We start from the raw sequence: 13162 nt of genomic DNA, 5'->3' as shown, positions 1-13162 counted from the left end.
GCTTTTCTGTTTTTCCCTAACATTCTCAATCTATTCCAACTTCCCTTAACACAGCCAGAGCAGAGATGACAATTTCCATAGCGTCTACTAGGCTTTAATGAGAGATCTTTAAAAGATGTTTTTACAGCTTACATGAGACTAACATGAACTGATGCTAAGTAAAGTGAGGAGAACCAGGACATCATTGTAAGTGGCAACTCAAGATTATAGGATGATCAATTCTGATGGAAGTGGCTCTCTTCAACAATGAGGTCATTCACGCCTAGGGCAATGATCTTGGGATGATGAGAGTCATTTCACCCAGAGAGAGGCCTGTGGGAACTGAGGGTACCTGACAGTATTTCATTTTCACACATTTTGGTATTAATTGCTTAAATTTTATATTCTTTCCCAATTTTTTTTTTTTTACTTAATGATCACATTTTGACTGCACAGCAACATTATTGTGTAAATTTGCATGCCTATTTTGGAAGGAAAATGTATTTTATCCATGTTAAACATATTGTGGATGGCATGTAATCTGGTTAGTGGTTGGGAAGGTGGGAGTAATTGAAATGCAAGGTTTTTTAAGGATAAATATGTATCCTTGCCTACGTTTTGCAAATAAAAAGCTTCAAAAAAAAATAAACAAAATGAAGTTTAACAAAAGGATATGAATGGAGGTAAAGAATATCGGGAAGATAGAGAGGAGGAGAAGAAGGAAAATACCAGTTATGTTGTCCTGTCAGTAAAGAAAGCAAATTATCTGTCCTGGACTTGAACCAGAAAGAGAAAAGCAATGAAAGCTGAATCAAAAAAAGTTTGACATGGAAGAATAACATTTCCTTCTTATCTCTGCACGTCAGATACAAATCTATTTTTTTTTTCCCTTATTAATGAACGGTCAGACAAACACAAAGATATACAAAGTTAAATGTTGCGAAATACTTTTCATCTTTTGTAAAGATACCCTCTGGGTGGAAAATGACAAAAGTATGTAATGAGAATCAGTGGGCCATACAGTTTGAAAGCCAATTAAGGCAGAGTGGCTTAGGTTCAGGAACTATGTAACCAACAAGCTTCCTGTTTCTGTACATATACTCCAGCCTTGCAATCACAGAGGTGACTGGAAGAACTCAAGTGATAGAACAGAAGAAGGGTTGCATGTGATGTCATCGCTACCTCACAAACAGTTACTAGGTTAAAAGCCCAGGAATCTCAACCGCTGTGCTCTGTGCGGTAGAGAGAGAGGGAGAGAGAGCAGGAGAGAGAGATAGAGAGAGTGAGGGAGAGAGCCAGAGAGCGCCAGAGCCAAAGACAGAGCGAAAGGGAGAGAGGTGGAAGGAGGAGGAGAGAAGGAGAGAAGTAATAGGAGAAGGAGAGGAGACAGGTGGTAGGAGAGAAGGAGAGGAGAGAAGTGGTAGGAGGGGGGCAGGGGGCAGGGGGGAGGGGGAAGGGGGGAGGAGGAAAGGGGAGGGACAGGGAGGAGGGGAGGCAAAGGGGGAGGGCTCAGGGAGGGGGTTGGGGGGGAAGGGTATAGAGGTAGAGAAGTTAGAGAAGACAGAGATAGATATAGAGAAGATAGATATTGAGAGAAAAGATAGAAAGCAACTGAGAGATTGCCTTTGTCTCATCTTCCACAAGTCCTTACAGGTAGGAGGCTTTACAATAACACACTATTCTGGGGATAGGTAAAGCCAAATATGGAGAAGGAGGAATGAGCGAGTTTGTATTTGGTGGGGGGGAGGTGTGTCATTTTGTGGGAAGTCATTGTTTCTAGATATCAATGTGAGAGATATACCTTGTACCAGCAATAGGACATGGACAAGATGGTTGTTCCTCTGTACTCAATGGGGGGATACAACTGAGATCATGAGAGAGTACACTCTCTTGTAAACTCTGCTGAGGTAACTCAAACCATTTGAGACTCACTTATAAAGAAAATAGCTTTTTGTTGTTATCCTGAAGAAGCTTCTCTGTTCTTGAGTAGAACAAAGACCAGGGCCTGGGAGTTAGGATGACAAAACTTTCAAATTCAACCTCACACAGAGCTGAGTGTTCCTGAGGCAAACCTGTTTGCCTTTATTTCCTCACAGGGTTGCCATAAGGATCAAATGAGATGGTATGTGGGAAAGGTTTGAGTGCAGTGCAAAGGAGAGAAGGGAGGTGCTTCCTCTCTCTCTCTCTCTCTCTCTCTCTCTCTCTCTCTCTCTCTCTCTCTCTCTCTCTCTTTCTCTCTCTCTCTCTCTCTCTCTCTCTCTCTCTCTCTCTCTCTCTCTCTCTCTCTCTCTTTTTTTCTGATATGATCTCAAGACTGCCTCCTAATACTCATTGTTAGAACATTCAAAACAATTCCATCCAATGGGGGATCAAGCTGAACCATCAGAGACTTGTGGATCCCCTTAGGTGGAGAGGAGATGGGGCAGTGCAGCATCATATTTCTTAACCTTTTTCTGACAATTCACCTTTTGAAAACTTCCATCTTTCTCCAAACCATATTTTAAATTGTTAAAAAAAAAATTGCAATCTCAAAACGAATATGTTTTCCTCTTATTTTTTTATGATTTTTATTTTTTGATTAGATGGGGTGGACAAGGTTGTTGTATGAATGTGTGAAAAAATTATCTCCTGTAGTTGGGTAGCCAATCTGTCATTTCTTCTTAGAGAGGTAGTGTGCCTTAAAACACTGAAAGGGTTAAGAAAGGTTTGTCCAGGGTAGAAGTGTTAAGACTTTCAGGCCTCTTTTTCTGGCCCTTCTGGCCCATATCATAGTTTGTACTTTGCCCTTAGGTCTTGTGCATTTGAGCATACAAATAGGAGAGAACTCTTTGGGGAAAGAAGTAGCAGGAATCCAGCCCATGGACTGTAAGCGTGATAGGTCCATAGGATGTTTTGAAATCAAAGAAAATTGAAATTATTCTCAGAAATTTTGTGTTTTGGGCCGTCTGATAGAAGTTATCCACCAGAGCAAACAAATGAACTTGACAGATTCTTCTTTATGCAGACAGACAGTTGCCTTCTAGATTCCATTCTCTTTTTCTTCTATTGACATACAAAGGATTTTCTCCATTGCTGCCTTTGGATTGCTTTGAATGATGAGGAGAGAAGAAAGAAGGGATGGAGAAAGGAGGAAAGAGAGAAAGGGATCTTTAGGAATGGATCAAATTGGTTAAAATGGATAAAAAAAATTTTAACAATTATGTTGGGGCTGGCTCTATTGTAACAACAAATAAGATGATGAAAGGCAATAGCTGGGCTGTGCCCAATGAGCTATTAGGGCTTTCTTATACTACTTGCTGCTCATTTAGCTGGGAAGATGGGGTAGTGATTGGAACCAAAGCTTAACATTTATTTGTTGACATTTTTTTCCCTCAGGAAATTCTTGAACCTCAGGATGGGGAAAAAAAAATCTGATATTGCCTCAAGGTGAGAATCAATTACTCAAGAAATATGTAGTAACATTTGTTCTTTTATCAGGCACTATATTAAATGAGGAAGATATGCCCAAAAATTCATTCTAAGTGGTAAGACCAAAAGCACACCAACAATATGCCAGATAAATATAGAGTATGGAAAAGTCATGTCAGAAGGCATAATCCTAATGGAACAATGAAGCTATCAAAAGAGTGTAGGAGACAGGTGAACAGGGTGAACTGGTTGTTTGCTATGCGACTAAAGAAAAGAAAACTTCTGGGGGGAAAATGTTGAGGAAGGAATTAAAAGATGCCTAACTCAATGGATAATATGTGGGCTAAGCAAAGGGAAGACTGGTGGATGACTGAGCATGTAAACCTGGGTGACAGAAAGGGGAAGTTCAGAAGAGGGCAGAGAGTGCAGGACAAGGAACAGATTCTGTTTTGGTCACTTTGAGCTTTTGGTTCAGTTGGACAAATGGGACAAAATGTCCAAAAGATAATATGTGGGAATTTGGGAAGAGAGCTCAAGTGAGAGACTGAAGCAGGGTCAATACACCTGGGATGGGTTTCAGCTTGATCTGTTTACATTGCAACATAGGATGATGACACTTTTAACTGCTTAGGACATTATCCTTATTCTGATAGGTAAAAGGAGTATAAGTAGCCAGAGAAGAAGGAATATGAGTGGAATATGAAAGGATAATATCTTTTTTAAAAAATTGATGGAAAGACTGATGCAGGAATGTACAGGAAAAAGGGGGGGAAAGAAGTGGAATGGTGCAAATTACCTGCCATAAGAAAAAGAGGCATGAAAGTGTTTTTCACTGAAGGGGAAGAGAGCGACCAGAAGTTGGTTGAGTGAATTTTGCTCTTATCAGTCTTGGTTCAAATAGGAGATACCCTAAATATAAATTAGGGATATGGAACTCTATTTTAGCCTGCAGGAAAATAGCAGGGGAATGGAATATGGGAAGAGGGGAGGTGACAAAAGCTCAGATTATTTTGGGGAAGTCCTTGATCAATAATGAAACACCTTTGAGGAAAGTCAGACTAAAAAGAGAGAGAATAAATGAAGGCAAATACAATTAGCAATGGTAAATGGAAAAAAAAAAAAAAAAAAAAAAAAAAAAACAATTTTTGAGGCAAGTTCCTCTGATGACATATCATTGTTCCCTGGGAAATGATGAGAAGAATGTTCTCAGGTGAAAAAAAAAAAAAAAAAAACCCAAACCTGCAAAGTCCTCCATGAACAGAGTGAAATATGCCATACGTGAAATGACAGCAATGTTCTGGGGTAAACAACTGAAAATGATTTTGTTATTCCCGTGAATACAATCATCCACAACTACTCTGAAGGGCTTACACAAAAAACAAAAACAAAAAAAACCCATCCATTCTCAGAAAAGGAATGATTATGTCTGAATATAGATAGAAGCATTCTTTATTTCACTCTTCTCTCTACTTTTAACTTAATTTTTTGGAGACTTTTATTTTTCATTAAGGTAGAAGATTATGTATTTATTCACAACTTTTATATAAAAGTTTGCATAATTATAAATGTGTTTCAATAATTGTAAGTGGGAATCAGGGGAAAAAACCTAGAAAGCAAAAATCTTGAAAGCAAATGTCAAAGAAAAATATTGACTACATTGGGCAAAATATTCAATAAATTAAACAGCAAACAATCCATTCACTTTTATACTTTGGAAATTATGAGAGTAACTTTGCGTTTAATTAGTAAGAAAGTGAGAAATGACAGTGTAGAGTTAAGAAGAGTGAGAAAGGGGGAAGAAAGAATGGAGGCCACAGTCAATAAACATTATGTACTCTGGGCCAAGCTCCATATTAAGCACTGAGGCATATAAAGAATGGCCCAAGCCAGGCTCTGGTCTGGAGGAGCTCCCAGTCTAAGGGGGTGACCCCATACTAACAACTGTACAAATAAGTCGGTTCCCAGAAAAATGGGAAGCAATGGAGTTGCCTCTTGGGCTTCCTCCAAGTATGTAAGGAGGGAGAGCATATGCTGGAGCACACTGAAAAGGGCCCAGTTATCCTCCAAAGGCCAGGGATCACTCTTGGTAGGTCATAAACCCTATGCTGCTGCTATCTTTCCCACCCCAAATGTGCTTCCTGATTCCTTCCCCTTTGCTCATCTTTTCCTTCTTCATTCACAGACTTGGTCCAGGAGGAGCAGAGGAGCTGTTTCCAAAAATTTAAAAAATTTCTATTCCCAGATCCCCCTCACCTTGTTGCTCCCTTAAGCAGCAGTGCTTCTTTGGAGGAAAGCCCAAATGTCTTTTTTGACAGCGATGCCCCATCTAGTAGTTCCTCTGATACCTCTATCGACCTAGGTCAAGACCTAGGAGAGGACCTAGGAGAAGAATCAGAGGAAGAAGAAAGCCCACCATTTATTATAAAAGTGACTATTCGTTGGCCAAATCGGCCAGTCAAAATAGAGCCGGAGCCTCCCACAGAATGTGACACCTGCCCCGAGATATTGGAACCCTCCTCCAACTGGCCCCAAGGAGAGGATAATGAAGAAGTGAGCCCACCCAGTACTCCCTCCCACAGAAGAGGCTGTGGCCTCTTTCACATTTTTAGGCTAGGCACGTGTTGGAGTGGACGCTCTTAAGAGCCACAAGTGCTAATTCCACCACCCCCAACCCCCCACAAACACACACACATAGAATGTGATGTTGGCTGGATGTCAAGGAGGCGGGATGATAAAGAGGCAGGATGTCATAGAGGCAGGCTGTCATGGAGGCAGGATGTCAAGGAGGAAGAATGTCAAGGAGGAAGAATGTCAAGAAGGAAGGATGTCAAGAAGGCAGGATGTCATGGAGGAAGGACCTCAAGGAAGCATGATGTCATGGAGGAAGGATGTCATGGAGGAGGCAGGAGGTCAAGGAGGAAGGATATATTGGAGGCAGGATTTCAAGGAGGAAGGATGTCATGTTGGCAGGATGTCAAAGAGGCAGGATGTCATGGAGGAAGGATGTCAAGGAGGCGGGATGATAAAGAGGCAGGATGTCAAGGAGGCAGGATGTCAAGGAGGAAGAATGTCAAGGAGGCGGGATGTCTAGGCGGATGGATGTCAAGGAGGCGGGATGATAAAGAGGCAGGATGTCAAGGAGGCAGGATGTCAAGGAGGAAGAATGTCAAGGAGGCGGGATGTCTAGGCGGATGGATGTCAAGGAGGCGGGATGATAAAGAGGCAGGATGTCATAGAGGCAGGATGTCAAGGAGGAAGAATGTCAAGGAGGCGGGATTTCTAGGTGGATGGATGTCAAGGAGGCGGCATGTATTGAGTCAGCAATTTCCATTATATACACCTTTTGGTCAAGAAAGGCACAGAGGCAGGTGTATACAAGAAAAATCATGTCCTGCAGCAATGACTCAGTGACTTTGTCAGGTGGCGTGTTGGTTTTCCACCCAATAATTTGGAGGCATTGGGTATAAGTGGAAAACAGAGCAAAGCCTCTCCCCAGGCCATCATATGGCCAAACTGAAGAGTTTCCATTGTCTCCATCTATCCATTTACTTTTTTTCTCCACTCAATGACAAATTCTGGTGCATTCCAAGGACTTGCAGAAGCTTGTAAATGTCCTTGATGAAGTTGCTCCTATTCTATACCTACTGAAGCTGAATGTTTTCACTTTGTAAGATCTCTTTCCCACTGATTGAGGCAGAACCTTTCAGTTGTAAAATAAAAACTTCTCATCTTTAAATTCCCATCTCAGAGGTAGCACTAATTTCAGCTCCTATAGATCCTTTTGTGCCAGACATATGGGCGTTTGCTGTAATCTTTTGCCAATTACCAGACCAGCTGGGACTTCTAATAGCTGTGTGATCTACATGTGGGTCTAGCCACCTTTTCAGTGGTGTGTCGTTCATACAGATGACGAGCAAAGGACGTTCAGGTGTTACAGCTGCAGTTCTAATATCCCTGATTTCTGTTGCTGGAAGTCAAAAGTTTGAATAAATAAATCACCCAATTGTTTTGCACCAGTGTGAGTCCATAAATCTGATGTTCCTTCTCCTCCTGGGTCACAGATCACACAGTGTCTATATTACTGAATGGAACAATAGTTACACATTCCTCAGTTTCCCAAACCCTCCTATGAATAGACAAGTGTCTTATAAGCACCCTCAGGGATGAGGCCATCAAGCTCACACTGAGTGGAAGCAAAAGCTCTGCAAGGTGAGCCAAGAGGAGTTCCAGTTTCCCAGAAAACATCTCTGTAGTCCTATAGGCATAAAAACTACTCTCTAACTGCAAACTCTTACCCACACAGGCTTGTTAGAGACTAACTGAGCAGGTTGGAATGCAGCATTTTCAGAGAGACTCTGACCATCATCTCTCCTTGACTGAGGCAATGAAGACACTTCCCACCTTTTGTAATGAAGACTTAGGGGCTAGTGGGCCCTGCTGATATCATTGCCCTTCCCACTCCTCCTCCTCAGGCCACTGAAGGTGGAGTGGAGGTAGGAGGGTCAGGAAATGGAAAATCCCCAAAGGCACATGCTCAGTGGTGGGCAGAACTGAAGCAGAAACTGAATTTGCATATGAAAAGAACCAAATCCCATCCCCATTAGCAGGGTAGTTTCTGTAGTAAAATGCCTACTTTGGCCAGTAGATCCTCTTAAGCAGCAGCAAATGAGATAAATTAACAAAATGCTAAAGAGGATTCCTTTGGTTAGTTTCCATATGGCAGGTTCACCAGCTTTCTGCTAGTTTTTTTCCTTCTCAGTTTCAGCCAGTAGGCAGAAGTCTTTCTGCTGTTCTAACTGCTCTTAGCTAACTTTTTCTCCTTTCTCTAACTCAACCTCTAATTCAGCCTGTAATTGTCTTCTCTTTTTTAATTCTTTGTCATGTGATTTTTTGGTTGGGTTCTAACTCAACCTAGACTTCTTGTATTTTTTACTCTCTACCCTCAAGCATCCTGATTAGCTCTGGATTTTTTTCTTGCTGAGGTGTATTTAATGGGCATAGGAGTAAAGGCCTTGGAGCTTGAAAGCAAGTTCCTGCTGTTCTTCAGAAGTGACCTTTGTTGAAAGACCATCCATCTGGCTCTTTAACCTATTTACATGAGCCACATGCATAGCTGTGGGCTGGAGCTTGATCCTAGGTATCCTTAGATCCATAATGCCTCTCTGCATTCCCTCCTGGGTGAGGCACTACCTTGTCTTCAAGATTAATTACTGGGGGCCTGGCAGTCTACAGCACACCCCAAGTTTGGGCACCACTTATGATAACTCTAAGCATTCAGGACATTTGTGAATGTCCTGGTTCCACTCTGCATTCACTATTGCCAGTGTCTCCTAATACCCAGGTCCTCAGAGGAATCTCCCTCCATTCACTTTCTTTTGCAGTGTTAAACCAGTTTTACCATGCTTACCTCTGTCTGAGGTCTTCAAAGATCTCTGGCCATCATTCCATAAGAAGGATGGTTTAGATACACAGTAGAGGGTTTAAGAACAGCCATGTGCAAGCTCAAGGTCTTTTATTCACATGTTCTCCTCCTGCCAAGCTGACCTCCTGGTGACTCCCAGAACACCAGGCCAAAGAGGACCTGCTTCCTCCTCCCACAGCTTAAGGAGGTCTATGAGGTCCCTGGAACAGCCAATCAGAAAAAGAGACGCCTCCTGTTGATGATGTGCATCTCAATTCCACCAGAGTTCCCACCCATGAGGTGGTCCCTGGGAGTTGACAGCAGACCCACTTCCAGGGGACTCAGGCATTATTGCTTCTTTACCTCCAGTTTCACTGTGCCTGACTCCTCCTTGGACCATTACACACTACCATCTCAACAAAATCTATTGTGGAAAACACATAGGGAGAAACGTGCCAAATTTCAAAATCCCTCAGATCAAAGGCAAAATTTTGGAAGGACAAAAAATTCAAATAGGCAGGGGTTACAATTGGAATTGAACAAGACACATCAGCAACCCCAGTAAAATACTGGAAAGATTTCAACAGAGGGCTGATTGTGAGAGGAGGGTGGAGACAGGGCAGATAGGAAGGAGAAAAAGAGACAAGGCACCAGGGAGGGAGGCCAACTGAGGAAGGGAGGGAAGACATAAAGAGGGGAAAATTGAGACAAAAGGAGAGGGAGGAAAACGAGAGAAGATGGCAGAAGGCTGAGATCTTACTTTGGAAAGATTTCATAGAGTATAGTATTTACTTTAAAATTTATGACTTTAATCTTAAAATTATTATTTTTCCAAATAGAGTTTTCAACATTCATTGTCAAAATTTCTGTTCCCAATGTTTCTCCTTTGCTCCCTTAATCCCATGTTGCTCAGACAGCAAGTGACCAAAGTGAAAGAATTACAATTTTTTACACACCTAACCACATTCCTCACTTATGGAAGAAAAAAATCTGACCCCCAGGCAAAAAACAAGGACAGAGGGAAAAAAGCAGGAATCTGTGTGCAACCCCCTGACTCAAATGGGCTACTCTGAGACATGTCCACATGCCCACAGAAAGCATGGGTTCCCTCCTCGTAAGGAGAGGTCCCAGCACACCAAGGGAGCAGCCCAGCATGATGTGAGGTCCCAGGCCAAAACTAGGGAATGGATTAAATAGCAAAAGTCTCAGCTTCATTGGATGGACTGAAAAGGAAGTAACCATTGGCCAATGAAACAGCAATGCTGTCTAGGTCCTGTAGGTCACATGACTGCCTGAAATTTTGGCTGAGGGTCTGACCTCTTTTCCCCTACTGACCTTTAAAAATAGGGATCATGTGGCTTCCTGAAATTTAGAGCCAGGTCTGACCTTTCCTGTCCTACAATCCTCTGAGAAGAGGAACCATGTGATGTCCTGAAACCAAGGCCTGAGCTGCTAGAGCCTCTGGGAAACCACCTCCTGGTCCCATTCAGTCCCTTCTCTTGCACACCACCTCACCAGTCCTGATGCATTTCTTCCAAGAGGACATCCTTGTTATCAAGGCCTTCAGGCTGGTTCCTCTCCTCAGTACTAACTGTAACCTGCCATCTACCATTTAGAAAGATCCAATAGCCTCCCATCAGTGGAAGAGTTCCAAAACCACTTTTGCTGAGAAATCTTGGCCCACATCCTTATCTCAGATCAAGCAAAAGCAGAAACTGATCTAATTAAAAGAGATATGGAAGGAAACGACATCCTGCTGAAAGGTAGCATAAACAATCAAGCCATATCAATACCAAACATATATGCACCAAGTGGTATAGCATCTAACTTTCTAAAGGAAAAGTTAAGAGAGTTGCAAGAAGAAATAGACAGTAAATCTATAACAGTGGGAGATCTCAACCTCGCACTCTCAGATTTAGAAAATCAAACCACAAAACAAATAAGAAATTTAAAAAGTAAATAGAACATTAGAAAAACTAGGTATGATAGACCTTTGGAGAAAACTGAATGGTGATAGAAAGGAATATACTTTCTTCTCAGCAGTTCATGGAACCTATACAAAAATTGACCATGTATTAGGACATAAAGATCTCAAAATTAAATGTAGGAAGGCAGAAATGATAAATGCCTTCTTCTCAGATCACAATACAATAAAAGCTATATTCCATAAGAAGTTAGGGGTAAATAGACCAAAAAGTAATTGGAATCTGAATCTTAAAGAATGACTGGGTGAAACAGCAAATTATAGAAACAATAATTTCACCCAAGATGATGACAATGATGAGACATCATACCAAAGTCTGTGGGATGCAGCTAAAACGGTAATAAGGCAAAATTTTATATTTTTAAATGCTTATTTGAACAAAATAGAGGAAGAGAAGATTAATGAATTGGGCCTGCATTGTAAAAAGCTAGAAAAAGACCAAATTAAAAACCCCCAACCAAAAATCAAACTTGAAATACAAAAATTAAAGGAGAAATCAATAATATTGAAAGTTAAAAAAAAAAAAAAAAACAAAAAAAAAAAAAAAAAAAAACTCTTGAATTAATAAATAAAAGCAAGAGTTGGTTTTATGAAAAAGCCAATAAAATAGATCAACCTTTGGTAAATCTGATCAGAAAAAGAAAGAGGAAAAATCAAATTGTTAGTCTTACCAATGAAAAGGAGGATCTTTAAACCAATGAAGAGGAAATTAGAGAAATAATAAGGAGTTACTTTGCCCAACTTTATGCCAATAAATTTGATAACTTAAGTGAAATGGATGACTTCTTCCAAAAATAGAGGCTTCCTAGATTAACAGAAGAGGAGATAAATTGCTTAAATAGTCCCATTTCAGAAAAAGAAATAGAACAAGCGTTTAATCAACTCCCCAGGAAAAAATCCCCAGGACCAGATGGATTTACATGTGAATTCTACCAAACATTTAAAGAACAATTAGCCCCAATATTATATAAACTATTTTAAAAAATAGGGGATGAAGGAATCCTACCAAACTCCTTTTATGACACAGACATGTCACTAATACCTAAACCAGGTAGATCGAAAACTGAGAAAGAAAACTATAGACCAATTTCCTTAATGAATATTGTTGCTAAAATCTTAAATAAGATATTAGCAAAAGGACTTCAGAAAATCATCGCCAAGGATAATACACTATGATCAATTAGGATTTATGCAGGAATGCAGGGCTAGTTTAATATTAGGAAAACTATTAGTATAATTGACCATATTAATAATCAAATTAATAAAAACCATATGATCATCTCAATAGATGCAGAAAAAGCATTTGACAAAATCCAACATCCATTCCTATTAAAAACTCTTGAGAGTATAGGAACAAACGGATTATTCCTTAGAATAATCAGGAGCATATATTTAAGACCCTCAGTAAGCATAATTTGCAATAGAAATAAACTGCAACCTTTCCCAGTAAGATCAGGAGTGAAACAAGGTTGCCCACTATCACCATTACTATTCAATATAGTACTAGAAACGCTAGCCTCGGCAATAAGAGCCGAGAAAGAGATTCAAGGAATTAGAGTAGGAAATGAGGAAATCAAACTATCACTTTTTGCAGATGACATGATGGTATACTTAGAGAACCCCAAAGACTCTGCTAAAAAACTACTAGAAATAATTCAAAATTTCAGCAAAGTGGCAGGATACAAAATAAATCCACATAAATCCTCGGCATTTTTATATATCACTAACAAAATGCAACAGCAAGAGATACAAAGAGAAATTCCATTCCAAACAAATGTTGAGAGTATAAAATATTTGGGAATCCATCTACCAAAGAAAAGTCAGGAATTATATGAGAAAAATTACAAAACACTTGCCACAAAAATAAAATCAGATTTAAATAATTGGAAAGACATTCAGTGCTCTTGGATAGGCCGAGCAAATATAATAAAGATGACAATACTCCCCAAATTAATCTATTTATTTAGTGCTATACCAATCAGACTCCCAAGAAACTATTTCAATGACCTAGAAAAAATAACAACAAAATTCATATGGAAGAATAAAAGGTCAAGAATTGCAAGGGAACTAATGAAAAAAAACTCAGAGGAAGGTGGTCTAAGTGTACCTGATCTAAAGCTATATTATATAGCAGCAGTCACCAAAACCATTTGGTATTGGCTAAGAAATAGACCGGTAGATCAGTGGAACAGATTAGATACAAAGGACAAAAAAGGGTACATCTATAGCAATCTAATCTTTGACAAACCCAAAGATTCCAACATTAGGGATAAAAATTCATTATTCGGAAAAAACTGTTGGGAAAACTGGAAATTAGTATGGCAGAAATTAGATATGGATCCACACTTAACACCATATACCAAGATAAGATCAAAATGGGTCCATGATTT

The 13162-nt window shown here is 40.2% G+C and overlaps 2 long non-coding RNA genes across 2 annotated transcripts in view; one reads left to right on the top strand and one right to left on the bottom strand.

Annotated features, from left to right (window-relative positions):
• Positions 1 to 9462, bottom strand: part of LOC141540896 (uncharacterized) — a 72932-nt gene extending 63470 nt beyond the window's left edge. The window contains exon 1 of the long non-coding RNA XR_012481607.1: positions 8795 to 9462. This is a non-coding gene — a long non-coding RNA (uncharacterized LOC141540896). The remainder of the gene's footprint in view (positions 1 to 8794) is intronic.
• LOC141540881 (uncharacterized) lies at positions 1545 to 5656 on the top strand. The gene is made up of 3 exons (XR_012481600.1): positions 1545 to 1632; positions 3355 to 3405; positions 5570 to 5656. It is a non-coding gene; the product is annotated as an uncharacterized LOC141540881 (long non-coding RNA).
• Positions 9463 to 13162: the final 3700 nt, after the last annotated feature.

Source organism: Sminthopsis crassicaudata, chromosome 1, assembly GCF_048593235.1.
Source record: "Sminthopsis crassicaudata isolate SCR6 chromosome 1, ASM4859323v1, whole genome shotgun sequence".
NCBI classification, from domain to species: domain Eukaryota; kingdom Metazoa; phylum Chordata; class Mammalia; order Dasyuromorphia; family Dasyuridae; genus Sminthopsis; species Sminthopsis crassicaudata.
This window is presented reverse-complemented; position numbering and strand designations above follow the sequence as displayed.